Source organism: Schistocerca nitens, chromosome 4 (genome assembly GCF_023898315.1).
Source record: "Schistocerca nitens isolate TAMUIC-IGC-003100 chromosome 4, iqSchNite1.1, whole genome shotgun sequence".
Taxonomy (NCBI): Eukaryota; Metazoa; Arthropoda; class Insecta; order Orthoptera; family Acrididae; genus Schistocerca; species Schistocerca nitens.
Genome location: NC_064617.1, coordinates 922,722,683 through 922,735,644, shown reverse-complemented (window position 1 = coordinate 922,735,644; position 12,962 = coordinate 922,722,683). Strand labels below are relative to the sequence as shown.

At 38.0% G+C, this 12,962-nt stretch overlaps 1 protein-coding gene across 6 annotated transcripts in view; it reads right to left on the bottom strand.

Annotated features, from left to right (window-relative positions):
• Positions 1-12,325, bottom strand: part of LOC126253545 (zinc finger protein OZF-like) — a 56,451-nt gene extending 44,126 nt beyond the window's left edge. For 4 of the 6 annotated variants that reach the window (XM_049954945.1, XM_049954941.1, XM_049954944.1 and 1 more), the window contains exon 1: positions 12,170-12,325. The gene's annotated coding sequence lies outside the window, so the exon portion shown is untranslated. Of the gene's footprint in view, positions 1-11,348; positions 11,516-12,169 lie in introns of all 6 variants that reach the window. The other 2 variants (XM_049954943.1, XM_049954946.1) reach the window with 1 other exon arrangement.
• Between the last annotated feature and the right edge of the window lie 637 nt (positions 12,326-12,962).

Genomic DNA, 12,962 nt, shown 5'->3' with positions numbered 1-12,962 from the left:
CGGCAGCAGTAATGATTTGATTCTTGGTTCACAGGAATGTTTAATTTTTACCATGTTCTGAATTTTTTATTTTATTGCTTGGGTAGTTATTAATAGAGCTATAATTTTAATTTTAATTCCCTTGCATTTATTATGTTGCTGAGGTCAAGTTTAACAGCTGAGTCATATTCTGTTGATAAGATACATGGCTAAATCTGAAAATGCGTTTTCACTTATACTTGACTTTAAGTAGATTTTTTTATCATCTGAACATATGTTCACAATTTGCTGCAGACACTGACATTGTCTTAAATATCCTCTAAGCTATTTCAATGTTAAAATATCATCTCTTAACCCACACACTGAAAATAAACTACAAAATATGGAAAAGGGAAGCTGTGCCAATGCTATTCATCTGTTCTATCACCTGGATCTTGGAAGCAGTTCATCTGTATCAAAAACCCTAGCATATTTGACATCAAAATAAGTTGGATATTCATATCTTAGAGTTAAGGCATTTCTGACAAGTAAATAAAGTCTGATGAAATAGTGTAATACATATTTTCCATTTAACTAATTATTCATTAGATAATTTTCCAATTCACTAATTATTCTATTAGATACACTGGTATGCAAAACTTAAGGACGAAAGTAATTTTCACGTGATGTGTCACTTCCAAGTAATGTAGCTCGATGAGCCATACATAGAAATGACATTTGCAAAATAGTACAGAAGATAACTGAAATAAATACACAATGAGACTAACAGAAATTACATTTTTATTCAAAGACAAAAATTACACTGAAGTCACCACGATTTATGATGGCCCCTGGAAATTACAAAAGATGGGACATGATTCTTAATAGTGTGTGTGATCACCATGGGCAGCAATGCATGCTCTGTAACTTTCTCCCATGCTGGCCACAAAGTTGGTAAGGAGTTCTTGTGGTAGGCAATTTAATTCCTCCACAATTGCTGGACGGTCATTGGTGCAGGTGGACATGCTGCAATATGTCTCCCCAACACATCCCACACCCACTCAATGGTATTTAAGTTGAGGGGAACAGGCAGGTCAGTGCATTCACTTAGTATCCTCTCGTTCCAAGAGCTCCTCCACCTTCGCTGTTCAAAAGATGAACATGGAGAAGGAGTACTGTGTTCAAAAATTTGGAGGTCAGTAGCCCATGTAACATAGTAGCCCCCTAAGCATGACACCTTGACAATCACAATGATCATGTCCAACAATGTTCTTGGGCTCATTATGTGTTCCCGCCTCTCGCCATATGAGGCCACGTTCAGCATTGTCCAACATAATTGTTTTTGTGTCCCAAGTATTGTGGTGAGGTGAGGCACTATATTGCAAGAGTGTACTGATCTCCAAATCTTCAGACATGCTCAATGTTACTATGGCACTGTGCACCCTCCCCATGTGCAATTTTTTCAGGGGTGTATGCAGCCCTGACTTCATTTTTGTGGATGACAATGCATGACTGCATAGAATTAAATAGGTGGAGAAGCTCTTGAAACATGAGGATACGAGAGTGGTTTGAAAAGTTCTTGGACTCACCACGAGAGGTCAGCGCTAGCGCAATGAGTTGTTCATGTGATATTCATTGGACTGTTGCCTGTAAACACATGCCACGTCACTGTTCCTGGAAGAGAGATCTGGCGGTGATGCAGCTCTGTTGTTGTTGCTGCATAGTGATTTGTGAAGATGGAAAAAATTGAGATTCGTAAAGAAAGGTATGAAAGCAAAGGACATTCATGCCGATTTCCAGAATACACTGGGGACTCTGCTCCTTCATATTCAACTGTTGCCAACTGGACAAATGAATTTAAATTTGGTCGGGAGAGCTTAGATGATGATCCACAGTGGTCAGCCGAGATGTGCCACTACTCCAGAAATCAATGCAAAAGTGCACAAAATGGTCATGGAGGATCACCAATTGAAAGTGCGTGAAATTGCTCACACTTGCCAGATTTCATTTGAAAGGGGATATCACATTTTAAGTGAAGAATTAGAAATGAAAAAACTATTTGCAAGATGGGTGCTGCGACTCTTGACGCTGGATCTAAAACGCACGAGAATGGACATATCAGAACCATGTTTGGCCTGTTTTAGGAGAAAAGAACAAGATTTTTTGCACCGGTTTGTAACCACAGATTAAACTTGGGTGCACTACTAGACCCTAGAGACAAAGCAGTGGAAAAATATACTAATTCTCTGCCACCAAAGAAAGCAAAGACAATTCCTTTGGCAGGAAAGGTCATGGCATCAGTGTTCTGGGATGCGAAGGGGATTCTGTTTGTAGATTATCTCCCCACTGGGTAAACAATTACTGGAAAATACTATGCCAACCTCCTGGACAATTTGCAAAAAAGATATGCAAAAAAAGACCAATTTTAGCAAGGAAGAAAGTCATTTTCCATCACGACAATGAGTGCCCGCACACGTGGCATCGCCATGGCAAAATTACATGAACTAAGGACTGAATTGTTGCCAAACCCACCTTATTCATCTGATATGGCTCCGTTGGACTTCCATCTCCTCCCAAAAATGAAAATTTTTCTTGGTGGACGAACACTCATTTCAAACGAAGAATTGATAGCCGGAGTTAACAACTATTTTGCAGGCCTGGAGAAAACTCATTTTCGAGATGGGATCAGGCACTGGAATGTCGTTGGACCAAGTGGTTTAATCTATAAGGAGATTACATTGAAATATTAAAAATGTTTCTGTGATCTAAGAACTTTTTTTCTATTCCATTCCAAGAACTTTTCAAACCACCCTCGCATTTGGTGTGTGGCTTAGTTTGCTGGTTCCTTGCACTTAAATCACATTAAGCATATGTGGTATGCTTTGGGGAGATGTATTGCAGTATGTCCATTTGTACCAACAACCACCAAGCAGTTGTCCACTTCACTGGTGGAGGAATGGAACATGCTACCACATGAACTCCTTACCAACTTTGTTGGCAGCATGGGAGCACATTGCAGAGCATACTTCGACATCCATCGTGATTACATACCCTACAAAGAACCATTTCCTTCCTTTTATAAAGGGCAGGGGACCATAAATCATGGTGAAATCAGTGTAATTATTGTCTTAGAATAAAAGTGCCATTTCTGTTCAGCTCATTGTGTATGTCTTTCAATTACCTTCTGTACTATGCTGTAGCAGTGTTTTCTATGTATGGTTCAAGCTTCATCAAGCCTATGTTACTTGGCAGTGACACATCATGCGAAAGTTACTTTGATCCTTAAGTTTTGCACATCAGTGTACTACGAAGAACTCTAATTATACCATGGCAGTTCAAAAGTCTCCCTCCATTCCTCAGCTGGCAGATATTGGAAGCCTTCTGGCAAATAGCATATTTTTTTCAGCACCCCTTGCCAACCTCTGAGATGTTACAATACCATAGTGAAGTAGCAGCAAGAAATCAATTGTGGAACATGAGCAAAATGTGCAGGTGGTGGCGTGTGATCCATGTGTATTGTCACCTTATAAATCACATTATTTCATGGACGTAGTGATATTGTGACAAGAGAGTGTGTTTAGAGTTGTGGACTAAGGGAAAGCCGCCTCCTCATAACAGAAGTTATGGACACAAGAGGCAGGACCACTCACATCTATATCTCGGTTACTTCTTAAACATTTTTTTTTTCTACACAGTTTTTGAATCCCCTTTGTGCCTGCATCCTTGTAAGTGGCCTCTCACACCATTCTTCCAGTAAAGTCCTGTGATGCAAAATGCAACTATCTTCAGTGGCTCTCAGAATGCTGCTAAATAAGATGTGTAGTTCCATTTGTGAAATCACAGTTGATTAAATATCGCACTAGATATAAAAAAAGTTGCACTGCTGATGATATAGCAAAATATTAGTCCTGGAAATGGAAGATTAGAGGTTTAATGTCCCATTGGTGATAAGTTCATTAAAGATGGAGCACAAGAACTGAGAAGGAAAGTAGCAAATTCCTTGGCATACTACCACTTGTCAAAAACATTGTTTCAGCATATTGAAGTGTTAATGCAATATTAGGCTATTCACATTATGTGGAACTACCTGTACATTTTCTGAGCTTTTTGGTCTCTTAGTTATTGAAGAAAGTATAAATAATTGGACTGACTTTTGGGAGCACACATATACAAAGCATCATCCAATCAGCCTGATTTATAATTGCTGTCTCTTCCCTAAAACAGTTTAAGTAAAAGCAGTATGTTTCTTTGGTTCTGACATTTAGCTCCTCTAAAAGCACCAACCTCCTATTGTCCCCACTGATACTTCTAGTTCAGAACTAGTGTGTGTGTGTGTGGTTTGAGGTTTTTGGATGCTAAACAGCATGGTCATCAGTGCCCAAATGCATAGAAACAGGAACACATGTGGTGAAGGGAGGAAGACGGACAGTGAACAAGGAGAACGGCTAAAAGACACAGTTCCAAATCCTCACATACAAAAGCAAAACAAGAGGAGAAGAAACACACTAAAAAAGGAAAGGAAGTATACAGACCCTATTTACAATCTGGATTTGCTGGGAATATAAAAGTTGCAGAACTCTGCTGGTCTTAGAACTTATATGAGGGTTTCATTAACCAGACAAAACTGTGATAAACAATCACTGTCTTATTGATAACGGCTTGGCTACTAGTGTGAAGGTACTTCTGCTAGGGAAGTCATTTCTGTAACTGAGATTCTAAATAAAACTTAGAAGTTATCTTTATTTTCTGAGAAGCTTATTCTCCTCCTCATCCTCCAATCCTACATATCCACCTTGGGAAATATAAGTTGGACAAGCAAGTCTCCCTGTCATTTCGGTCAACAGGTTGAATTCCTTTTAGCACGAGCACACGTCACTCAATCCAGTGAAAAACCCATACTCAGACGCAACATGGCACTGGATACAAATTAGTGTAAACTGTCCATTACTGTGCACTCAGTATTGAGAACCAATATGGGTTAACAGTGGCTAACTTGCCTGAGAATATAAACTAAGAGTAGACTGGAGAAATCAGTGGATTTCAATTCATGGTCAACAGAAGAAACGTAAAATACATCTGACCATTCAAGCCCCGGAAGTGAATCTGCAAAGAAAAATGTGGAACTCCCTCAACTGTGTCAGAACTGACCATGAAATGACCAAAGCAACACTACATAAATGGCAATGACCGATGATAACCAATGTGACTGCGCAACTATGAAAGAAACACTGAACCTCATTTAGCAAGACTGCACAAAAAGAAAATTCATGAGTACCTGGAAACACGTTGCAGACACAACACCTACAGCAATCAACTGTTTCCTGTTTCATATTATCTTATCTTGCATCAGTTTGTACTTGTAAAATACAAGGGTTGGAACTTTAATAGTGGCAACTATTTATTTACAGCTTGTACAAAATAGATAGGTGTTTCAAAGTTTTACTGACCATCAGAGTAGTCACCAGCACTGTGTATAACCCGTTGCCAGCGATGTGGAAGTTATAGGATACTCTTAGCAGTGCCAGTTGTGTTGACAGTTCGAGTGGCATGGTCTATTGCCTGACGAATCTGTAGCAGTTCTGAAGTGAATGCCGTGAAGTGTTTCCTTCAGTTTATAAATCGAGTTGAACTCACAAGGGCTTAAGTCAGGGGAATGCAGTAGATGGTATAGCACTTAGCTGCCACATCAGTCAAACAAATCAATAACAGCTTGTACAGTATGTGCTTGAGCATTGTCATGCAACATGATGGTCAGGTACTGCACAAAGTGTCACCACTTCTGTCTCTATACTGTTCATTTTTGGAACACAACTGACAACCAGCTTAGAGACAGAAGTGATGACACTTTCTGCAGGACCGGACCATCAATTTGCAGGACAATGCTCAAGCACGTACAGTGCAAGCTGTTACTGATTTGTTTGATTGGTGGGGCTGCTAAGTGCTATACCATCTACTGCACTCCCCTGACTGAAGCCCTCGTGAGTTCAACTCAATTTCTAAACTGAAGGGAGCACTTTATGGCATTCGCTTCAGAACTTCTACAAATTTGTCAGGCAACAGACCACACCGTTTGAACTGTCGACCCAACTGTCACTGCTAAGGGTATTTCGGCAGTTGCCATCCTTTTAACCCCGAATTTTTCCTCCCACACATCCTTGGAATTCAAGGCAAACATATCTCTTCAGGATCAGACTATTTACAGCAATACACCACTACTCACACCTCAACCTTCACTGGATGTTGTTAACCCACCAGCCTAAATCAAAAGCATATTGTCTGGGTCATCACGTACAATACTCACTGATCCCTTTAAAGAAACAGCTCTGGAGTACACCTCCTGTCAATCAATACTATCCTGATCTTGAATGTATCAATCAGCTACTTTGACAAGGCTGGACTCCCTAACATCTTGTCCCGAAACAAGGTCCATTCTGTCTCACATTTTGCACATAACACTTAGAATACCTTTTCGCTGCCCCCCAACCCCCCCCCCCCCTCCTCAATATCCACAATATCCTAGTCAGATCCTATGCTTCTTCTGCATCCATTTTCCTACTCTATGGCTCCTGCGCCATTGCCCGCTCCCACTGTGCCCTATGTTCCCTCCTACCACCATCTGTTACGGCCCTGTAGCTGATAAAACAATCTATCGACGGAGGACCCAACTGTAAAAAGGTGTGTTCTGTGTATGAACTGTTACTTAAACACTGTTTGGACTTCTTCACTGGTATGACTAGCACCAAGTTATCAGTCAGCAAGAACGGGCACAGACATAGCGTGTATACTGATAATACACAATGTTCTGTTGCAGAGCATGCTCTATAGCATGACAGGCATGACCTCGGGCCTCTTTCACCACACATACCATCTGGTTCACCCGTACACCCCCCCCCCCCCCCCCGATACCAGTTTCTCAGAACTATTCAGGTGGGAGTGGGATTGCAATTAACTATTTCTTTCTTCACACTCTTTTCATTTTCTCTATCTTTTATTTTCTGAACTCTCCACTCCCCCACCTGCTCACCTCATGTCTATCACATATAATGTACTTGGGTTTCTGCTCTTATTAATTTTTGCACAATGTTTTGTCAGTAATCTCTCTCTTGCTTATTACCTTATCTTCCACAATTGGCCTCTCAGGTTTTCAAATCTCATCCAGTGCAATCCCCAACAATCAGTCTTTCCTTCTCATCCCGTCCAGTAAGTCTCTCCTGAGCAGGAGTTCTGCGCAACTTTTTCAAGACTCGCCACACTTCCTAAAGCTCGCCAGTATTTTTCCTTCATCCCTCTTCTGTCCCTTTCAACCATACTGCCAGAAGTCACCTGACTGTAAAAGCTCGCACATATCCACAACTCTTCATGTGTTGCATACCTCTTAATACAGAGTGTATCATAATTAACTGCGTAAACACATACAGTTGACAGTACACGATACTAAAAGCACAAAAGTCTCAGTAAACACAGGGTCAAAAATGTATACCTTAAGAGCTATGAGCAATTTTTCATCTACGATACTTTTATTTATTTGCCTGTAGACAACTGTTGTGTTGTATAGGCATCGTCAGATGGTTATACAAATGATTATACATAAGGTCAGTAGTTTCATAGTTATACAGATTGTGGTTCAAACAAATGATTACACAAAAGTTAACATATGGTATATGATTATACAAAAGGTCAGTATGGTTGTATGACATAAATTACAGTTTCTTTGATCACAATCACATTTATAATAATAGAGAATCATATTTTTTCATTATGTTGGAATTCACTTATGCTATAGAATGCTTTCTCTTTCAACCATGTCTCTACCACCATTTTAAATCTATTCTCATGCAATTCCCTCATTCCGTGTGATGTATTGTTGTAAAATGTTTTGCCAGCATGTAAAAAATTACTTTGGATTTTACTCAAACGTGTCCAAGGAATGTCTAATAAGTTCCTATTTCTGGTTTCATATGAGTGCACATCTGACCTGCTTTCATACATGTGGGCATTCTCTTTGGCATGCATAAGTGCTTTAAGTATGTATAGACTGGGAACTGTAAGAATTTTGTGCTCAATGAAGTACTGTTTGCAAGAAGTTAAATTGCTCACACCAAAAATACATCTAATGGCTTTCTTCTGCCAGAGGAAAACATCTTTTGCCCCAGCAGAGTTTCCCCAAAGAAGTATTCCATAATGCAGATGAGTATGAAAATAGGCATGGTATGCCATAAGTATGCACTCCTTACTGACACAATCCTTCAGTTTCCTAAGGAGATACAGAACTCTTGCCAACTTACTGCACAGCTTTTCTGTGTGGGTATTCCTGCACAATTTGGTATCAAGATAAATGCCTAGCAATTTTACTGAATGTCTGAGTTCATTAGATCCATCATTAATATCTCTAAGGGAAAAGAGGATGTGTTCAGTTTTATTTTTATTTAATGACAGCCTATTTTCATGGAACCAGTGAGCTGCCTTTTCCATAATGGATTTGTTCTTTTGTTTGACAACATTCACATCATTAAGTGACATGATAAAAGTTGTGTCGTCAGCATACATTACAGATTTATATGGTAATGTGTTGGGCAGGTCATTCACATACATAATGAATAAGAATGGTCCCAGTACAGATCCTTGTGGGACTCCATATTTTACCTTGAGAAGGTCAGATTTGTTGTTTGAATTTATACAGACCATTTGGTTTCTGTTTGTCAAATATGCTTTCAGCAGTAATAGTTCTGTTTCAGTTATTCCATATTTTTCTAGTTTCTTAATTAAAATGCTATGTGAGACAGTGTCAAATGCCTTGGTTAAATCAACTAAAGTTGTATAGGTATGTTCCCTATTTTCAAAACCTTGTAATATTGATAAGACAACTTCCTGAACTGCTTTTATTGTTGATAGCCCAGTTCGGAATCCATACTGAGCCTTATTGAGAAGGTTGTGACACTCCAAAAAATTTCATTAATTTTTCAATAATTTTAGATAATACTGGTACTATTGCTATAGGTCTGTAATTTTGGGGTGAATTTCTGTCTCCCTTTTTGTATACGGGCAATACAATTGTCAGTTTAAGGCAGTCTGGAAATGTTCCCTCTGTAAACATCCTATTGATTAAGTAATACAGTGGAATGCATATAGTGTCTATTATTTTCTTTGTGGTAAAATTTAAAAAAAAACATGAATGTCCTCAGTTCTGGAGTTGCTTAGTGATCTGACTACATCCCGTATATCCTTAGGATAAATGGTTCTCCATTCAAATTTTGGCAAGTCTCCTGTCAACTCTGTTTCCTGCAATTTGGGAAGTCTGTCCTCACTATCATTTAAATTACTTTCATCTGTCATAGCTAATTCTCCAGAATTTATGAAGCTATTATTTAGTTCAACTGCACTTAGAAGAACAGGTAAATTTTCTGCAATTAGTCCTGTTTCTGCTTTATATTTGTAGGTGGACTGATAAATATAGTTATCATTAGCTTTTTTCTTTGCAGAAATGATTTCTTTTCTGTACAGCTTTTTTAAATTGGAATATGAGTGTCTATACTCATTATTCAAGCAAGATTTATCATAGTAAATTCTTAACAGAATCCTTAAGTTATTTAAGTAAGGTGTATACCAGTCAGTTACTTTTCTTTTCTGTTTTCTCCTTGCATTTAGTCTATTGTGTTTAATGATGAGGGGGCAATATTCATTAAAGATAGCGGTAATGGTGTCTAAGAAATAATTAAAAGCAACACTTAATGACTCATTTTCCATGACAGCATTACACCAGTCCATGATCATAAGTCTTTGTGTGAGATTTGTTATATTTGATGGGTTTAACTGCCTCACTGTCCTGGATTCTACTGGTTGAGCCTGTTCTTTTTTGAATGCCATTAATTTTATGAAAATTCCATCATGGTCGGAGAGCATTGGTTTAAAAACATTTAAGATTACATCATCTTTGCAAATGTTTGATATGACATTATCTAGGGAGGCATTCTGCCTGGTAGGCTCATAGTTAAGGCAAGCATAACTGTATAACTTGAGGGTATCTAGCAGCAATCTCTTCTACTGGAAGCTCTTTGCTTTCCACATTTTGGAAAGCAGTAGTATGGACCAAAACAAGAAAAAATGTCCAGTAAACATTTGCTCTAAAATGCATACCTCAAAAGCTATGAGCAATTGTTTATTACAAGAATTGGGTTTCCAAGTAGCGAAGATGAGCACATGCTCATAACTCTTAAAGTATGCATTTTTTAAGCATGTGTTTACTGGATTTTTCTTCTTGTTTTGGTCCACACTATCATTTCCCAAAATATGGAAAGCAAAGAGCATGCAGTAGAAGAGGTGTACTTCACAGTATTGAAGATGATAAATTGCTCTTAGCCCTTAAGGTATGCATTTTCAACCCTATGTTTACTGAGACGTTTTTATTTCTAGTATCATGACATTTCAACTGTATGCGTTTACGCCATTAATTATGATACACCTTGTATAACAACAGCAAAATAATTTTTAATAGCATATCACACACCCATTCACTACTACATTAGTTATGAACTATAGTTGTGGGGCTACTCAGAAGAATGTGTGTGTATTCCTTCAGAAAAAAAAGGTATCAAGTAAGAAAATGAATCCCTGGAGACCCATCTTCATCCAGCAAGAAATAATTACAATATTCAGTGAATATGCCTTCAACAACCTTTGTTACAGGAAAGAAAATCATGAAACGGTTAGAATCAAGAATGAAAGTCCCAACTACAACATATGGAAACATGACAACATAGGCATCCTGCACTGTTAATTATGTATAACATGTGACAGCTTTTCTCTGGTAGCACTGAACACGTTTAGTTTGTTACCTTCTGAAGTACTATCCTCACCACTGAAAAAGTTCAGAACCAAATTCCTAATACTCTAAGATTGTGACTTCTGCATTTAGTTTAATATTTTTACACTGTTACTGCAAAATGGAGGTGTGGAATTGACAAAATATAAGGCCACTCAAAAAGTGCTGTTTCATTATGAGTAATGATTTTTTAATGGTTGGTTGGTTGGTTGTTTGGGGGAAGAGACCAAACAGCGAGGTCATCGGTCTCATTGGATTAGGGAAGGACGGGGAAGGAAGTCGGCCGTGCCCTTTCAGAGGAACCATCCCGGCATTTGCCTAGAGCGATTCAGGGAAATCACGGAAAACCTAAATCGGGATGGCCGGACGCGGGATTGAACCGTCGTTTATGTTGTTGCCAGTTTCAGAAAGTAATACGTTAAATGCCTTTGTAATCAATTTTTACACTAACTTATATATTCTATTAATGTGTATCTATATTCCTAATAGTATTTCTGTTCCGTAAATTTGATGCAATCACTCTGATAATGATTAAGATGTAGTATGTGGTAGTAAATGATAAAAAAATCACCTGCTTGGCAGTGTGTGCATATTTTTTTCTTTGATCACAATACCAACCGAAAGTGACAGCAAGCTCATGCACCAACTGTACGGGTTATATTCCTGTTTCGATTCATTTTTTTTCTGTTTAACACTTTCGGTTCATGGACCCATTTTTCTTCGGCATTCTTTTTCGAACTAAATGAAAATGCAAATGGAAAACTTCACATTTTTAGACACACGAAATTTTTGTAACACTCACACACCACCCAATTAATTCTTAATATAAACACAGCTGCTGTAACTGCAGTAAGACCTACACGTATAATTACAATTGTAACAACTGTATCTCCTTAACAAGTTTTGAATAACTATTTGATTTCTTAGACATATATTCATGTGTTTCAGTAACAAAACTACATTAAGAGCTTCTGCTCACGTTCTTGTTTGTTCTATGATCAATAATGTAACAAAATGTTCACGGAACTCGGTACAGAAACAAGAGTAGAGATTTACTATTTAATACAAGTGCAAGAGTACAAAATTGTGGGGGTTAACGCATATATTAGGACAAACGGGATGAAAATACAATTTGTAATAACATATCCATCACAAAATGCTTCTTCCACAATTAGTGCTTCTGGAAACTGGTGCACCTGCCATCGAAATAAAGTTTTGTTTGGGTTACTGTTTGTTGCTTTTTATTCCAAACGTATTTTCTTCAAAGTAGGAAGGACTTCAATTGTCACTAACGGCCTACGTTTAAATTAACTCTAAATATTATATGCAACGCTCAAAATCATGCACCGGTACATATTTCCTGGTTCTTCCTAATGCGTAATTCTTTCTTACCCTTTATAGCTTCTGCGATATATATGGGCACTGATGTAAACTGTCATGATGACTTCATGTTTTCAAGAAATGCAGGGGCGTTACACTGACAGAACATTTTTTTTTTTTTCTTTCAAACTACCCGAGACAGAACTCTTCGAAGCACCAGCATACTAAACACTTGGCAACGAAAAAAAAAAGCAATTAGTAGCCAGACACGGACTCACGGTGTATATCTATATACAAAGGGGCCCGTGTAAATTTTGCCCTTATCTTATCTCAATATTATAAATGTGTAAACCGTAGTTGTTCTTGAGGTAGGAATGTGCCTACGAGGATTTTTGTCAAACGTAATAGGTTGTTATAGCTATAGTCGTGAAAAGTAGTAACTTTTCTAGTCGTGGGTCGGATGGACCCAACTATTGTAAAATGACAATGGAAATAAAAGTATGTTTTCTTTCTGTTATGAAATTTTGAAACAGTACTAACAAACTTTGTGCTTTTATGAAATCAACGATATTTCACTTTTTGCCTTTATTTTGGACTTGCATAAATGTCTAAACTGGGAATATGCTATCGACAAAAATTCGTAGAAACTACAAATTTAAGGATGAAAAAAACTTTAATTTCCTTCTGTAAATATTTTGATAATGCCCAAACTCAGCCATTGCACACTGGTATACAATGTCATGCAAATGGGCGGTATAAATGTAACGTCTTTGCTCTTTTATTAGGACAACACAATGACCATATATTTTGTTATTACTCTTCAATTTACGGGAGATTTGATCATTTTCTGATGCTACTGCTTGAA